The 12,009-nt window shown below is 46.9% G+C and overlaps 1 protein-coding gene across 8 annotated transcripts in view; it reads right to left on the bottom strand.

Moving 5' to 3' along the window:
• Positions 1 to 12,009, bottom strand: part of NUMA1 (nuclear mitotic apparatus protein 1) — a 76,794-nt gene that overhangs the window by 37,499 nt on the left and 27,286 nt on the right. For 2 of the 8 annotated variants that reach the window (XM_047690690.1, XM_047690691.1), the window contains exon 1: positions 2,709 to 2,864. The exons of 3 other annotated variants lie outside the window; for them this stretch is intronic. The gene's annotated coding sequence lies outside the window, so the exon portion shown is untranslated. Of the gene's footprint in view, positions 1 to 2,708; positions 2,866 to 3,186; positions 3,370 to 3,531; positions 3,804 to 12,009 lie in introns of those variants that run through there. 3 more of the 8 variants (XM_047690688.1, XM_047690687.1, XM_047690684.1) reach the window with 3 other exon arrangements.

Here is a 12,009-nt window from a genome sequence, read left to right as displayed (position 1 = left end):
AAATGACCTGAGGTTTAACCAGCCTCTTCCCTTCATCTCAGAGGCAAAACATACAAACCTTATGTCCTCCCAGAGGGTGGGGAAGCCTGTCTAAAACTAGTTCCACTGCTCAGGAAAACAGTGTCAAGTCCAAATGCCTTTTTCTACGCTTTCCAGGCACAGAAACAGGAGGAATCCAATAACCAACATGAGGAACTCCAGAATGACCTTGTCAGTTCAAAGCCCATAAACCAGCATTTTCCCAGACACAGGACACTGGGCTGGGAGCTGTTAGGCCAACCAGCCATTCACTTCTCAAGTAATGAATGATTGAAGTCGGTGGCAGAGCTAGTCCTCAGACTGGGACTACAGCTTTAAGCAGGCCTTGGCTTGGAACCCAAGGGCTCCCAGCCAAAGCACCATCCTCTCCACCCTCCCCCTGAAATCTGAGGCAAGCCCCACCCAGAAGACTGGTTGATGGTCATGGTGATGGAAAAACAGATCCCCACGATTATAGCTCAGAACCATTTCACAGAAGGATCTGCTGAGATGCACCCCAACTTGATCAGATACCAACCACCCACTCACAACCCCCAGTGAATCAACAAACAAACAAAATTCAGGAATGCAACCCTTCTCAAGACACCTTCAGAGACCACCAGACTGTTTCTTTGAGAAGTGCCCCCAGAATCCCAGAGGCTTCACAGAGCTGATAAGGTGGCTTCTCTTCCCTGAGTTCAAGAAGGAACCAAGACACAGAAGCAGCTGCTTTATAAACCAAAGGACTTGCATCCTCTTCACATTTTCAAAATTGACATAATGTAAATTCCTACATCAGGACCAATTCCCACATTTACAGTAACCCCTCTGTTTCTAGAGAAGATATATCAGGACAAGGAAAGTGACACCTAAGAGACGCACAGCCACATGGCCTGCAGTCTCTCTGGGTATTAAAGAGTTAAAATCTAACCACGGTTTCCTACCAGGGCTGAAGCTAATGCAAACCACCTGCTCAGATGCAAGAAACAGGACCAGAGAGTCGGATAGCTAACCTCTGGGGTCTGTTCTAGAAGTTTCATTTCTAAGGTTAACCAAGTGATAGGCCAAGGGCCAGAGGGTCTGAGTTGTGGAGTGCTGCTCTCCTTACCCCACCCCACCCCACCCCCGAGCCTGGGTGCCAGCTCCTTGTGAGACCATCTCTTAGCCACTTACTACTACCTGCCTGAGTACCAACCCTTCCTCGAGATAACACCAAAGTGACCTTTGGTCCCGAAAGCAACAAAACTGTACTGATCACTCCACTCACTGGCCCCTGCCTCCACTGAACCATCCTCCCACTCTCAGAATTTCTGGGCCCAAAGCCTGCAAAAACTCCCACCTCCAAGTGTCCTTCCCAAGCCCCGCCCCCTCTGTACCCCATGGTTCCAAAGGCTCAGAGCTCAGAAGGGAGCTTATAAAGCTGTAAGGGAGCTGTCCTAGCTGTAAGACCAGGCTCAATGGCAAGATTCACCACTACTTACCCTGACAGCCTGCGTGCCTGTAGCCATAAGAATTCCATGCTCTGTACACCTTTCTAAAAGAGATATCCCACCATCTAAGCGAACCCCACATCCAAAGGGCAAACACCCTGATCTTGAGGGTGTTCCTCCTCCTCTGACTCTGGGAGGGACAAGTCAGGAGACATGAGAAAACAACCACCCAGACCTCACCTGGTAGGTTACCTCAGAGGGGCCCAGCAAAGGCCAAGCTATGTCGCCATAGGCTAACTCATCAAAAAGAACAAAGTAGGAAATATCTTGCTGGTGCATCTCTAGGCTTAGAGGAGGTAAAAGGCTCAAGGACCAGCAGCTCCAACAGAAGCCAGGGAGGAAAAAACATATTTTCCTTTTCAACTCCTGGAGAGTCCTGGATAGCCTGTCTCATCTAAGTCTAAAGGGTTTCTCTGCACTCCTGAGGTCAGGGCAGACCAGCTTGCTGGATGTACTCCCTGGGCCCCCTTTAGGGGGCTTAGTCTGGACTCAAGCCTCCCCCCTTCACCCAGACCAACCCTTCTGTGTAGCCTAGAATTTGGCCCAGAGCCCTGGTGAGGAACAAGAGAAGGGCTTCAAGGGAAACCAAGATTTCCCAGGTTTCTTCAAAAGTGGTTTACTGATACCTGCCCTCCCCCCTCCCCATGCTCTGCAGTGTCCAGATCAGGAGGAGAGGGAAAAAGGGTTGCCTCATGAAGCAGACCTGGGGCCTACAGCCATATACTGCACATATACATATACACCCAAGCATACTCCAGCAGTACATTAGCACCTGACACCACTACTATATTCACACACCCTGGTAGCCACCAGCTGGCAAAATGAACCCTTTTCACTCCCCACCACTGCGTACACACCAGGCCTCAGGAATGGAGAAGCTCGCTTGAGCTGTCTCTACAGCTCAATGTGCAGGCGCACACTTTCCCCCCTCCGAACAAAAACACGCTGACACATACGCGAGGGGGAAAGAAAGCAACCCTTTGCTCTCAAAGGCGCCAACTCCCGGATGTTGGCAAGCTCTGCTCCCAGCGCCTGTTTCTGAGTGTTTACTTGCGCTCCCTCTCCTCTCCCTCCCCTTTAAGGATGGCGCAGGAAAGGGGGGGGGGGAGACTCCACCGCACCCCCTCGTCCATGTTTGAACAAAAACCCAGAGAAAGAGGGAGGGAGAAAAAGTCTCAGTGCAAGGGGGGGGGGCCTTACCAGACTCCTAAAGCCAAACGTATCTACAGGTTTTAATCCGCCATTAGCATTTAAATCTTGAAAGGAGAGGAGGGGGGGCGCTAGTGGAAAGTAACCCCACACACAAAAGAAAAGTTGTTGGTTTTCTTCTCAGCCTGGCAGGAGCGATCTTCCTGGCTGACAGCCAGAAGTGCGTCACAGCCGGGAGTCTGCTTTCTTTAAAGGCACAGCAAGCTTCCGTGGTCTGGGAGCAGGGCGAAAGCAAGAAACTCTCGGCAAGGGGGGAGGGGCGGCAGTCGGGGGCAAGGAGGGAGGGGCGCCCCGGAGGGGAGGGGCTGGGAGGGCTAGGCCCACGAACAAGAGAATAGGACGCATGGGGGGGGGGAGAGGCGCGCGGGAGCCAGCAGACAAAAAATCCTGAACCGCAACAGTGGCAAGAGCCAAGGCAAACTGTGGCATAAAACACAAAACACATCTCACAGTGGCCTGCCTGACAAACCTGGTATCACCCGGACACTCCCCCTTCGCTCTCTTAACACAGCAGTGACAGCCTGTCCACCTCTCTGGCCAGCAACGGACTGCCCTGATGATTAGATCAGCCCCTGCCTGCCGGTGCGCGGGGGGCACCGAGGAAGAGCCGGGAGCTTTGGAGGGTGAGCAGGACACAGGCCCTTTCACGCGGGGCAGCTTCCTGCCGGCTCCAGGGCGGGGCGGCTGTGTCTTTACGCACACACATGCCGCTCACACACAAAGCACCGGCCTCCTTTCGTCGGCGCCGCCTGCCCTGGGACAAGGCCACCCCCCCACCAAGCCCATTCCCTGAGGGAATCTCTCCAGCCCGTACCTTCTGCGTGGCAAGGCCAGGACGCCGCGCTGGGCCTGCTCCTCCCCCTCGGCCACCCAAACAAGCAGCCCAGGCAGACCGTGGCCTTGGAGCGCAGGCCCGCGCTGTCCTGTCCCGGTGGCTGCGTGCTATTGTCGACTGTGGAATGGCCGCCAAAATCCCAGCTGTGCTGCCAGAACCTAATCCCCTGTTCCGCTGAGCATTTGTGGGGAGGGGCTGAGGGGCCAAGGCACGGGACCTAGTACGGCAGGCACTGGCTGGAGCCCCTTCACAGACACAGGCACTGGGACCCATGGGCAGAGCCTACAGGCTCTGCCTCTCCTCCATGGCCGAAAAGAAAAGATGTCGGACTCTTAGAAAACAAAACCACAGCGTTTCCACCCACTGAACAGCGGCTCTCACAAGGACTGGGAGAGAAACCCACCAGTCATCAGGACCGCCCCCCCAACTTTTACTTACACCACCAGTATTTATTAAGCACCTACTATGTGCAAAGCACTGCTTTAGGACATTGAAGGGGATATACAAAGATGAATTAAACACAGCCTCTACACTCAGCTAGCTTATAATTACACAGGAGATAAGAAACGTGCCTTGAAAATTATATTTCAAGACAGTATGTGTTAACTCCCACAAAAGGATATAAAAATTCCAACAAGTTGAGAGTAGGTAAAAAGACTAAGAAAATGAAGTGATATTTGAATGTGGATCTTAAAATATGCAGGTAAAATCTCCCCAGACAGAAGAGTGGGAAAGGGAAAGCAGAGAAGACTGTGGAAGTAGTCTGGAAACAGACTTTTTAAGTTGTGAGATGGGGTCAAAGCTGGAGAATCTTGAACCTGAAACCAAGAAATCAAAGATTTGAATATTTCGTGTGTTTTTAACACCGAGATGTGGTACAATGAGAACTGTACTTTCAGAAATTATTCTGGTACACAAAACGAGACTAACAGTAGGGAGGAAGGTCACAAGGCTGCCACAACATAAGACAGGTAATGAGGACACAAAAGGGGAAAATGAGAGAGAATGGAAAGATGAGGAATGAAACACTCTGGAGACAGAATGAAGACAAGGGAATGGCTGGAAGCAGAGGGAAAAACTATAGGGAGGAAAGTGTAGGGGATGGCTGAACAGGCAGAAAGGCTATATACAGAAGCAGAGAGATGATACAGATCATGTTAGAATAAGAGAGAAAATAATAAATAGCAGCTATTGCTGAATGTGTACTATGTGACATGAACGCCCTGTTCTGCTAACATGTATCAGCTCATTAATCTGAAAAACTTCCTTGGTGAAGCAGGTACTATTACCACTCAGCTCTACAGAAGAGGAAACTGAGCCACAGAGACGAAATAATTTACCCAAGATCACACAGCTAGTGAATGGAAGAACTCTATACCACTTGCTGCTATGTGACCCTGGCAGGTAACATCTGGGCCTCAGTATCCCTATTTGTAAAACAAAAATAAAGATATCTATTTTATAAGGTTATAATTAAGATTAATCTCATAACTATATCTATAAGGTGCCCAACACACTGACTAGCACATAAGGCACAAGATGTTACTTAACAAAGGTTAATTCCTATTCTGGGCATTTTGGCACCTAGTCACCAAGGTATTCCAAGCAGAAGCTGGCTGTTTGTCAAGGAAGCTAGTGGGGGTGCTCCTCCCTGGAGTGGGAGCTTGGATCTTCAGGATGCTTGCCTTCCTTCCATCAGTCTGCCTCTCTGAATTTTACTTTAAGGTCCAGCTCAAATTTCAACTCCTCGGTGGCGCCTGGGTGGCTCAGTGGGTTAAAGCCTCTGCCTTTGGCTCGGGTGATCCCTGGGTCGTGGGATCCCTGGGTCGTGGGATCACGTCCCGCTTTCTGCTCAGCGGGGAGCCTGCTTCCCTTCCTCTCTCTCTGCCTGCCTCTCTGCCTACTTGTGATCTCTGTCAAATTAAAAAAAAAAAAACTTAAAAAATTTCAACTCCTTAAATAGTCCTTAAGAACAGATAAGAGTGGTTATCTAAGGGAGGGGTTAGTCTGTGGGGAGTTTCTACACTATGTTTCTTTTATATTTGAATTTATTCTAAATAAACATGTATTATTACATTGGTAATCAGAAAAATATGTCTACATTCTGCATTCACTACTTGTCCTGCCTTAACTATATGAGCATAGAAATCTTGTCCTCACACCTAGAATGTAAATATCAAGGGCATAAGCAGTTCCATTTCTCTCTCTCTCTCTCTATGATCCCCCATAGTATCTAACACACTAGGGCACCTTGAATCTGTTCCACTGAAATACATCTGGATGGCAGATTTCCAAATTTAACTCTCTGGGCACCAGAGAATGACTGGAGCGAGTGGTGGGTGTCAGACCAAGGCCCACCACTGCAGAGACCCCAATCACCCTGCTTCTTCTCCCAGGCCCTTAGCTTTCCCACAGTATCACTTGCAGTCTGTGGTTAGCAACTGCTATTGGTAGAAAGGAAGGTTCTTTATTCAAAGAAGGACCAGGAAAGCCAAGCCAAAGCAAAAACCAAAGCTTTTCTAGAAAAGCAAAGTGGCAAACATAATTTAATGACTGGCACAACCGACACTCCAAGAAAAGTATGAGGTGAAAATAGGAGGCAGGCCTGTTAAAACTGTCCTGGCTACATCTGACACCTTTTTAAATTTTTTTTTAATTTAAAAAAAAAATTTTTTTTTAGAGATTTTTATTTGAGAGAGATCACAAATAGGCAGAGGGGCAGGCAGAGAGAGAGAGGGGGAAGCAGGCTCCCCGATGAGCAGAGAGCTGGATGCGGGACTCGATCACAGGACCCTGAGATCATGACCTGAGCCCAAGGCAGAGGCTTAACCCACTGAGCCACCCAGGCGCCCCTACATCTGGCACCTTTCATCTGTGAAGCTCCCCAGCACCTGAAAGAGTTGATACTGTGTCTCAAAAGAATATGAGATCCCCACCCCCTTCCTGGGCTCTTAAGTCTCGCAACAGCTCCCAGCTGTGCAGCCTCAAGAGGGCTGAATTCTCCTCTGGAACCTCTCTGCCAAAACTGCCAAGCTTCTGGGCCTGCTCTGCAGGACAGCCAAGGAGCCTGGCCAGTTTCTCCAGCCTCCCCCTCCCCCACCGCAGGCCACTGCTGGCCTCCTGCGGCAGCACCAGAACTACACCCGCCCCCCTCCTCCTCCCAGCCTAGCTAGGCAACAGGCAGACCACACAGTTCCTGCCTGAATCCACAGCCCCTGCTCCATGTCCCCAGAAGACCAGGATAGGTAAAACTATTTTTAAAAGAAAGGAGAGGGACGCCTGGGTGGCTCAGTTGGTTAAGCAGCTGCCTTCGGCTCAGATCATGATCCCAGCGTCTTGGGATCGAGTCCCACATCCAGCTCCTTGCTCAGCGGGGAGCCTGTTTCTCCCTCTGCCTCTGCCTGCCATTCTGTCTGCCTGAGCTCGCTCTCTCTCCCTCTCTCTCTGACAAATAAATAAAATCTTTTAAAAAAAAAAAAAAAGAAAGAAAGAAAGAAAGAAAGGAGAGAAGATGGGGGCGCCTGGGTGGCTCAGTGGGTTAAAGCCTCTGCTTTCGGCTTGGGTCGTGATCCCAGGGTCCTGGGATCGAGCCCCGGCCTCTCTGCTCAGTGGGGAGCCTGCTTCCTCCTCCTCTCTCTCTGCCTGCCTCTCTGCCTACTTGTGATCTCTATCTGTCAAATAAATAAATAAAATCTTAAAAAAAAAAAGGAGAGGAGAAGGAAGGAAAACAATAAGTGACTAACACAAGATTTAGAATAGCACTGAGATAGAGGTTGGATAGAAGCTGGTGATGCCTGTGGAGCACACAGGGTGTTTTCAAAGGGTCTGGTAATATCTCCTGTGCATGGATGTTTGTTTTACTATTTTTGATGAAAATGTAAACGTTATAGCTTTTAACAAGTATTCCCATTAAAAAATGAGTATTGCCATTTTAAAAAGTATAAAGGAAAAACAAAGAGCAATTTCCACAGAGATGGCCCAGGGTAGGGTGCTTTTTTTTTTTTTAATTAAGATTTTACTTATTTATTTGCGAGAGAGAGAGAGAGAGAGAGAGAGAGCATGAGATGCGGGAGGGTCAGAGGAAGAAGCAGATACCCCATTGAGCAAGGAGCCTGATGCAGTACTCCATCCCAGGACTCCGGGATCATGACCTGAGCTGAAGGCAGTGGCTTAACCAACTGAGCCCATTTGTGGGGCAGGGGTGCTTCTAATACAAAGAATTCACCTGGCCGTCAAGGCCCTCCAGGACCTGGCCTCAGTTTGGACCTGGCCTCAGTTTTACCTTTTAGAGTTATTTGTGCCCTTACCCAAACCCTCTACCATGCCAGACTGGTCTTCTCACTGTCTTCTGAAGTCCATCTGAACCTCCTACCTCAGCCTACTAGCCTAGGAGGGAAGCTCTCACTGTAGGGAGCTGTAGGTCCAATGAGAGCCTCTCAGTCCCTATAGGCCTTCTCACTAGGAAAGCTGGCAGGGAAAAAGGCTCTTATCGATCCACTGCCCTATGCAATGCCTTCTAGTCTTTTCTCTGCCACCTGACATCCTAGCATCATTAATATCTACAGACTATCCTTGCTGTTGCTGCTACCATTATAATTAATAGCTAACATTTAATGAGCATTTAGTATGCAGCAGGCACTGTGCTAAACACTTCCCTGCTTTATTTTGCTTAATCTTCCCAATAACCCAATGACACAGTAACAAATACTATGATTATCCCTATTTTACAGAAAAGGAAACTAAGATTAAATAACTTGCCTAAGGCTACACAGCTGGTAAGTGTTAGAGGCAAAATTGCAGTCCAGCTGGACATGGACATCTCATCTAGTCTTCTCAGCTACATACGTTTTATGTATCTTCAAGATGAGAAGATCTGAGTCTCAGGAATTAAGTGACTTAGTCACATAGGTAGTGACTTGTCTATGTGGTCTCTACGTTATTCTCTACTGCTCTTCAACAGCCATCAAATGAATAAATAAAAGCTAGCACATTCTCAATGGCTCAAAGAAACCCCGTACCTCTATACCTCCTCATAAGAATCAACTTTTTTTTTTTTTTTAAGATTTTACCAATTTAGGGCGCCTGGGTGGCTCAGTGGGTTAAGCCGCTGCCTTCGGCTCAGGTCATGATCTCAGGGTCCTGGGATCGAGTCCCGCATCAGGCTCTCTGCTCAGCAGGGAGCCTGCTTCCCCTCTCTCTCTCTCTCTCTCTGCCTGCCTCTCTGTCTACTTGTGATCTCTCTCTGTCAAATAAATAAATAAAATCTTTAAAAAAAAAAAAAAAGATTTTACCAATTTAGGGGCGCCTGCTTCCTCCTCTCTCTCTGCCTGCCTCTCTGCCTACTTGTGATTTCTCTCTGTCAAATAAATAAATAAAATCTTAAAAAAAAAAAAAGATTTTACCAATTTATTTGACAGCAAGAGACAGTGAAAGAGGGAACACAAGCAGGGGGAGTAGGAGAGAGAGAAGGTTATCCATCAAGCAGGGAGGCCCACGCAGGGCTCAATCCCAGGATCCCAGGGATCATGACCTGAGCCAAAGGAAGACACTTAACGACTAAGCCACCCAGAACCCCATGAATCAACTTTTTAATCAAAACAATCAGGGGAAAAAACAAAACAAAACAAAAAAAAAAAATCAGGGGTGTCTGGGTGGCTCAGTGGGTTAAAGCCGCTGCCTTCGGCTCAGGTCATGATCTCAGGGTCCTGGGATCGAGCCCCGCATCAGGCTCTCTGCTTGGCAGGAGCCTGCTCCCCCCTCTCTCTCTCTGCCTGCCTCTCTGCCTACTTGTGATCTCTCTCTCTGTGTCAAATAAAATCTTTAAAAAAGGAAAAAAAAAAACCAGCTCTAATTTAAAAAGCAACCACTAAAGAATTTTTTTTCTGAAGATATAGTAATTTAGAAACATTAAAAAACCAAAACTCCTCTGAAGAGGTAAGCATAGAAGAATTTTCTACTGGAAGGGATGGTGGACATATCTCAAGGGTGAGAAGCCATAAAGAAGGTTGGAGGAAACACTACTGGTTGGAGGGAAGGACTGCTGTTTCAGAACCCTGACCTCAAGTTTATTTACCAGGCCTCATCCTCCCTCTCCAGAGGGTAGTGCTGAGTAATGAGGCAGTGTTGGTAAGCCTGCGGCTTCCTGGGGAGAAAAGCAGAGGGCAAATCAAAACCCAAAGAGGATTCATTATAACATCCAAGAGGCCCTATTCAGTTGTCCCTCAAGAAGGTCTTTCTACAAAACACCTAAGAACCTGTTCACCCTGTTTCATTGTCACAGAGGAGTAAATGGATCTGTCCCTACAGGCAATATATCTAACATGATGTTTGCACACAAATACAGAACAACGATGAGGTAAAAGAAAGGTAAAAGAAACCGAAGAAGGAACAGCTTCAATGTAAAGATTTGCAACTACTCCTAAAGACAGTCACACCAATGGTAAAACGAACAAAAAAATACCCTAGATTTGGTGTTGGGAGCCCCTGGAGGTAAGTTCTGAAGCCATCACCTACTAAATTTATGGCTTTAGGCAAGTCACTTGCCCTAGCTTGGTTCTCAGTAAAAGAAGGGTATTGGTACTGGATAGATTATATCTAAAGCACCTCCAAAAATTTCCCATGGTTCTTTATCCAGGATACCATTCTCAACAATAACAACAACAAAAATCTTTGACATAGAACTAAGCTCCTCAGAATCTGGTCAAAACTTCACCAGTTTAGGGCTCCTCCTTTCCAGGAAAAAGAAAACCAAATCCCTAGAAACAAGCACTTTGTTGTTATCCTACTGGGTCCCATCCCCAAAGCAAGGCACATGTGGATGCTTCATTAATCCTGATGACAGGAGGTGATTCTTGGAAACTCGTAATACTAACTTTGCATGGGGCAAAATGAAAGCTAACTGGAACTATACTCAAGGCATTCACAAGGTTTCATAAACAAAAGCCACAGAGAAGAGTGCAATTTATAATTACATTGGTCTTAAAAGCCTAAATAAATCAAAATTGAAAAAAAAAATGGGAAAAAAAGGCCTAAATAAAAGTAGCTTTCTATACCTGGTCAATAAATCACAGAATCTCAAAGTTGAAAGAGACCTTAATGGTCATCTAGCCACCCACCCCACATTCATGCTGGAACACATGTGACAACTAGGCTGAAGATTTGCTATCTCCTGCCTGAGATGGAAATTTTACAATTTATTTATATGTCCGAGCAAGGTCTGCTGATATGAGACAACTTGTGATTTCAGAACATAAGCTTGAGAGAATAAGGATTCTGCCCAGGATCTGGTTTGTTTTCAAATAGGCTTTAAGTAGCTAAAAAACTCAGATGACACCTCTCTTTCCTCTCCTCCTCTCTCACCCTCCCCATCTCTCCCTCTCCCCCCACCCCCTCTGCTTTATCTTCAGTCTCTACCTCCTACACAGCACTGAATCCCCTGTCTTTCTAGTTCCAAATCTACTTCTCCTATTACACTGTGATGCCTTTAACCTCTGAAAGAAATTAATAAACACAAATATTAATAAGAGTTGGATTTCTAAATAGGATGCTAGGCTGCTTCAAAAACCAAACTTAGGGGGCGCCTGGGTGGCTCAGTGGGTTAAAGCCTCTGCCTTCGGCTCAGGTCATGATCCCAGGGTCCTGCTCAGCAGGGAGCCTGCTTCTCCCTCTCTCTCTACCTGCCTCTCTGCCTACTTGTGATCTGTGTCTGTCAAATAAATAAATAAAATCTTAAAAAAAAACAAACTTAGGGGCACCTGGGTGGCTCAGTGGGTTAAGCTTCTGCCTTCGGCTCACGTCATGATCTCAGGGTTCTGGGATCGAGCCCCTGCATCGGGCTCTCTGATCAGCAGGGAACCTGCTTCTCCCTCTCTCTCTCTTCCTGCCTCTCTGCCTACTTGTGATCTCTCTCTGTCAAATAAATAAAATCTTAAAAAAAAAAACCACCAAACTTATTAATATATAACTAATAAAATAAATGGGAATGTATCTAATGTGGCTGTGGTTAAAAAACAAACAAACAAACAGACAACAAACCTAACATTTTAACAGACTTCAAGAATTTAAGGACAGCTATTTCTCACATCTCAATTAATCCCTCCTAAAGAACCCAAAGAGGCAAGCATGTTCCTTCCAATTTTACAGACTAGAAGACTAGAAGAAAATGCCTGCTTCAAGGTCAACCTAAAGGATTGCAGAGCCAGAACTCAAATCTTCTAAATCCAGTGCTCTCTCCAGCACACCTCAACTACAACCTATACCTGTCATCAGTATGGTCCTTTATGTGTACAAAGCACTTATACACTTCTTGTTCAAAGGGTTTTTGCTACAACTAACTTGTAGTGTGGGCAAGGCAGATGCCATTTTCTCCATGTTTAAAGATGCTAAGTAACTTTAACAGCACTAGATAAAATAACAGCCCATGTATCTGGTATCATTGAGAAGTATGAAGAGTTCCTC

This window comes from Lutra lutra, chromosome 10 (assembly GCF_902655055.1).
Source record: "Lutra lutra chromosome 10, mLutLut1.2, whole genome shotgun sequence".
Lineage (NCBI taxonomy): Eukaryota > Metazoa > Chordata > Mammalia > Carnivora > Mustelidae > Lutra > Lutra lutra.
The sequence above is the reverse complement of the archived record's forward strand: the minus strand, read 5'-3'. Positions and strand labels throughout refer to the sequence as shown.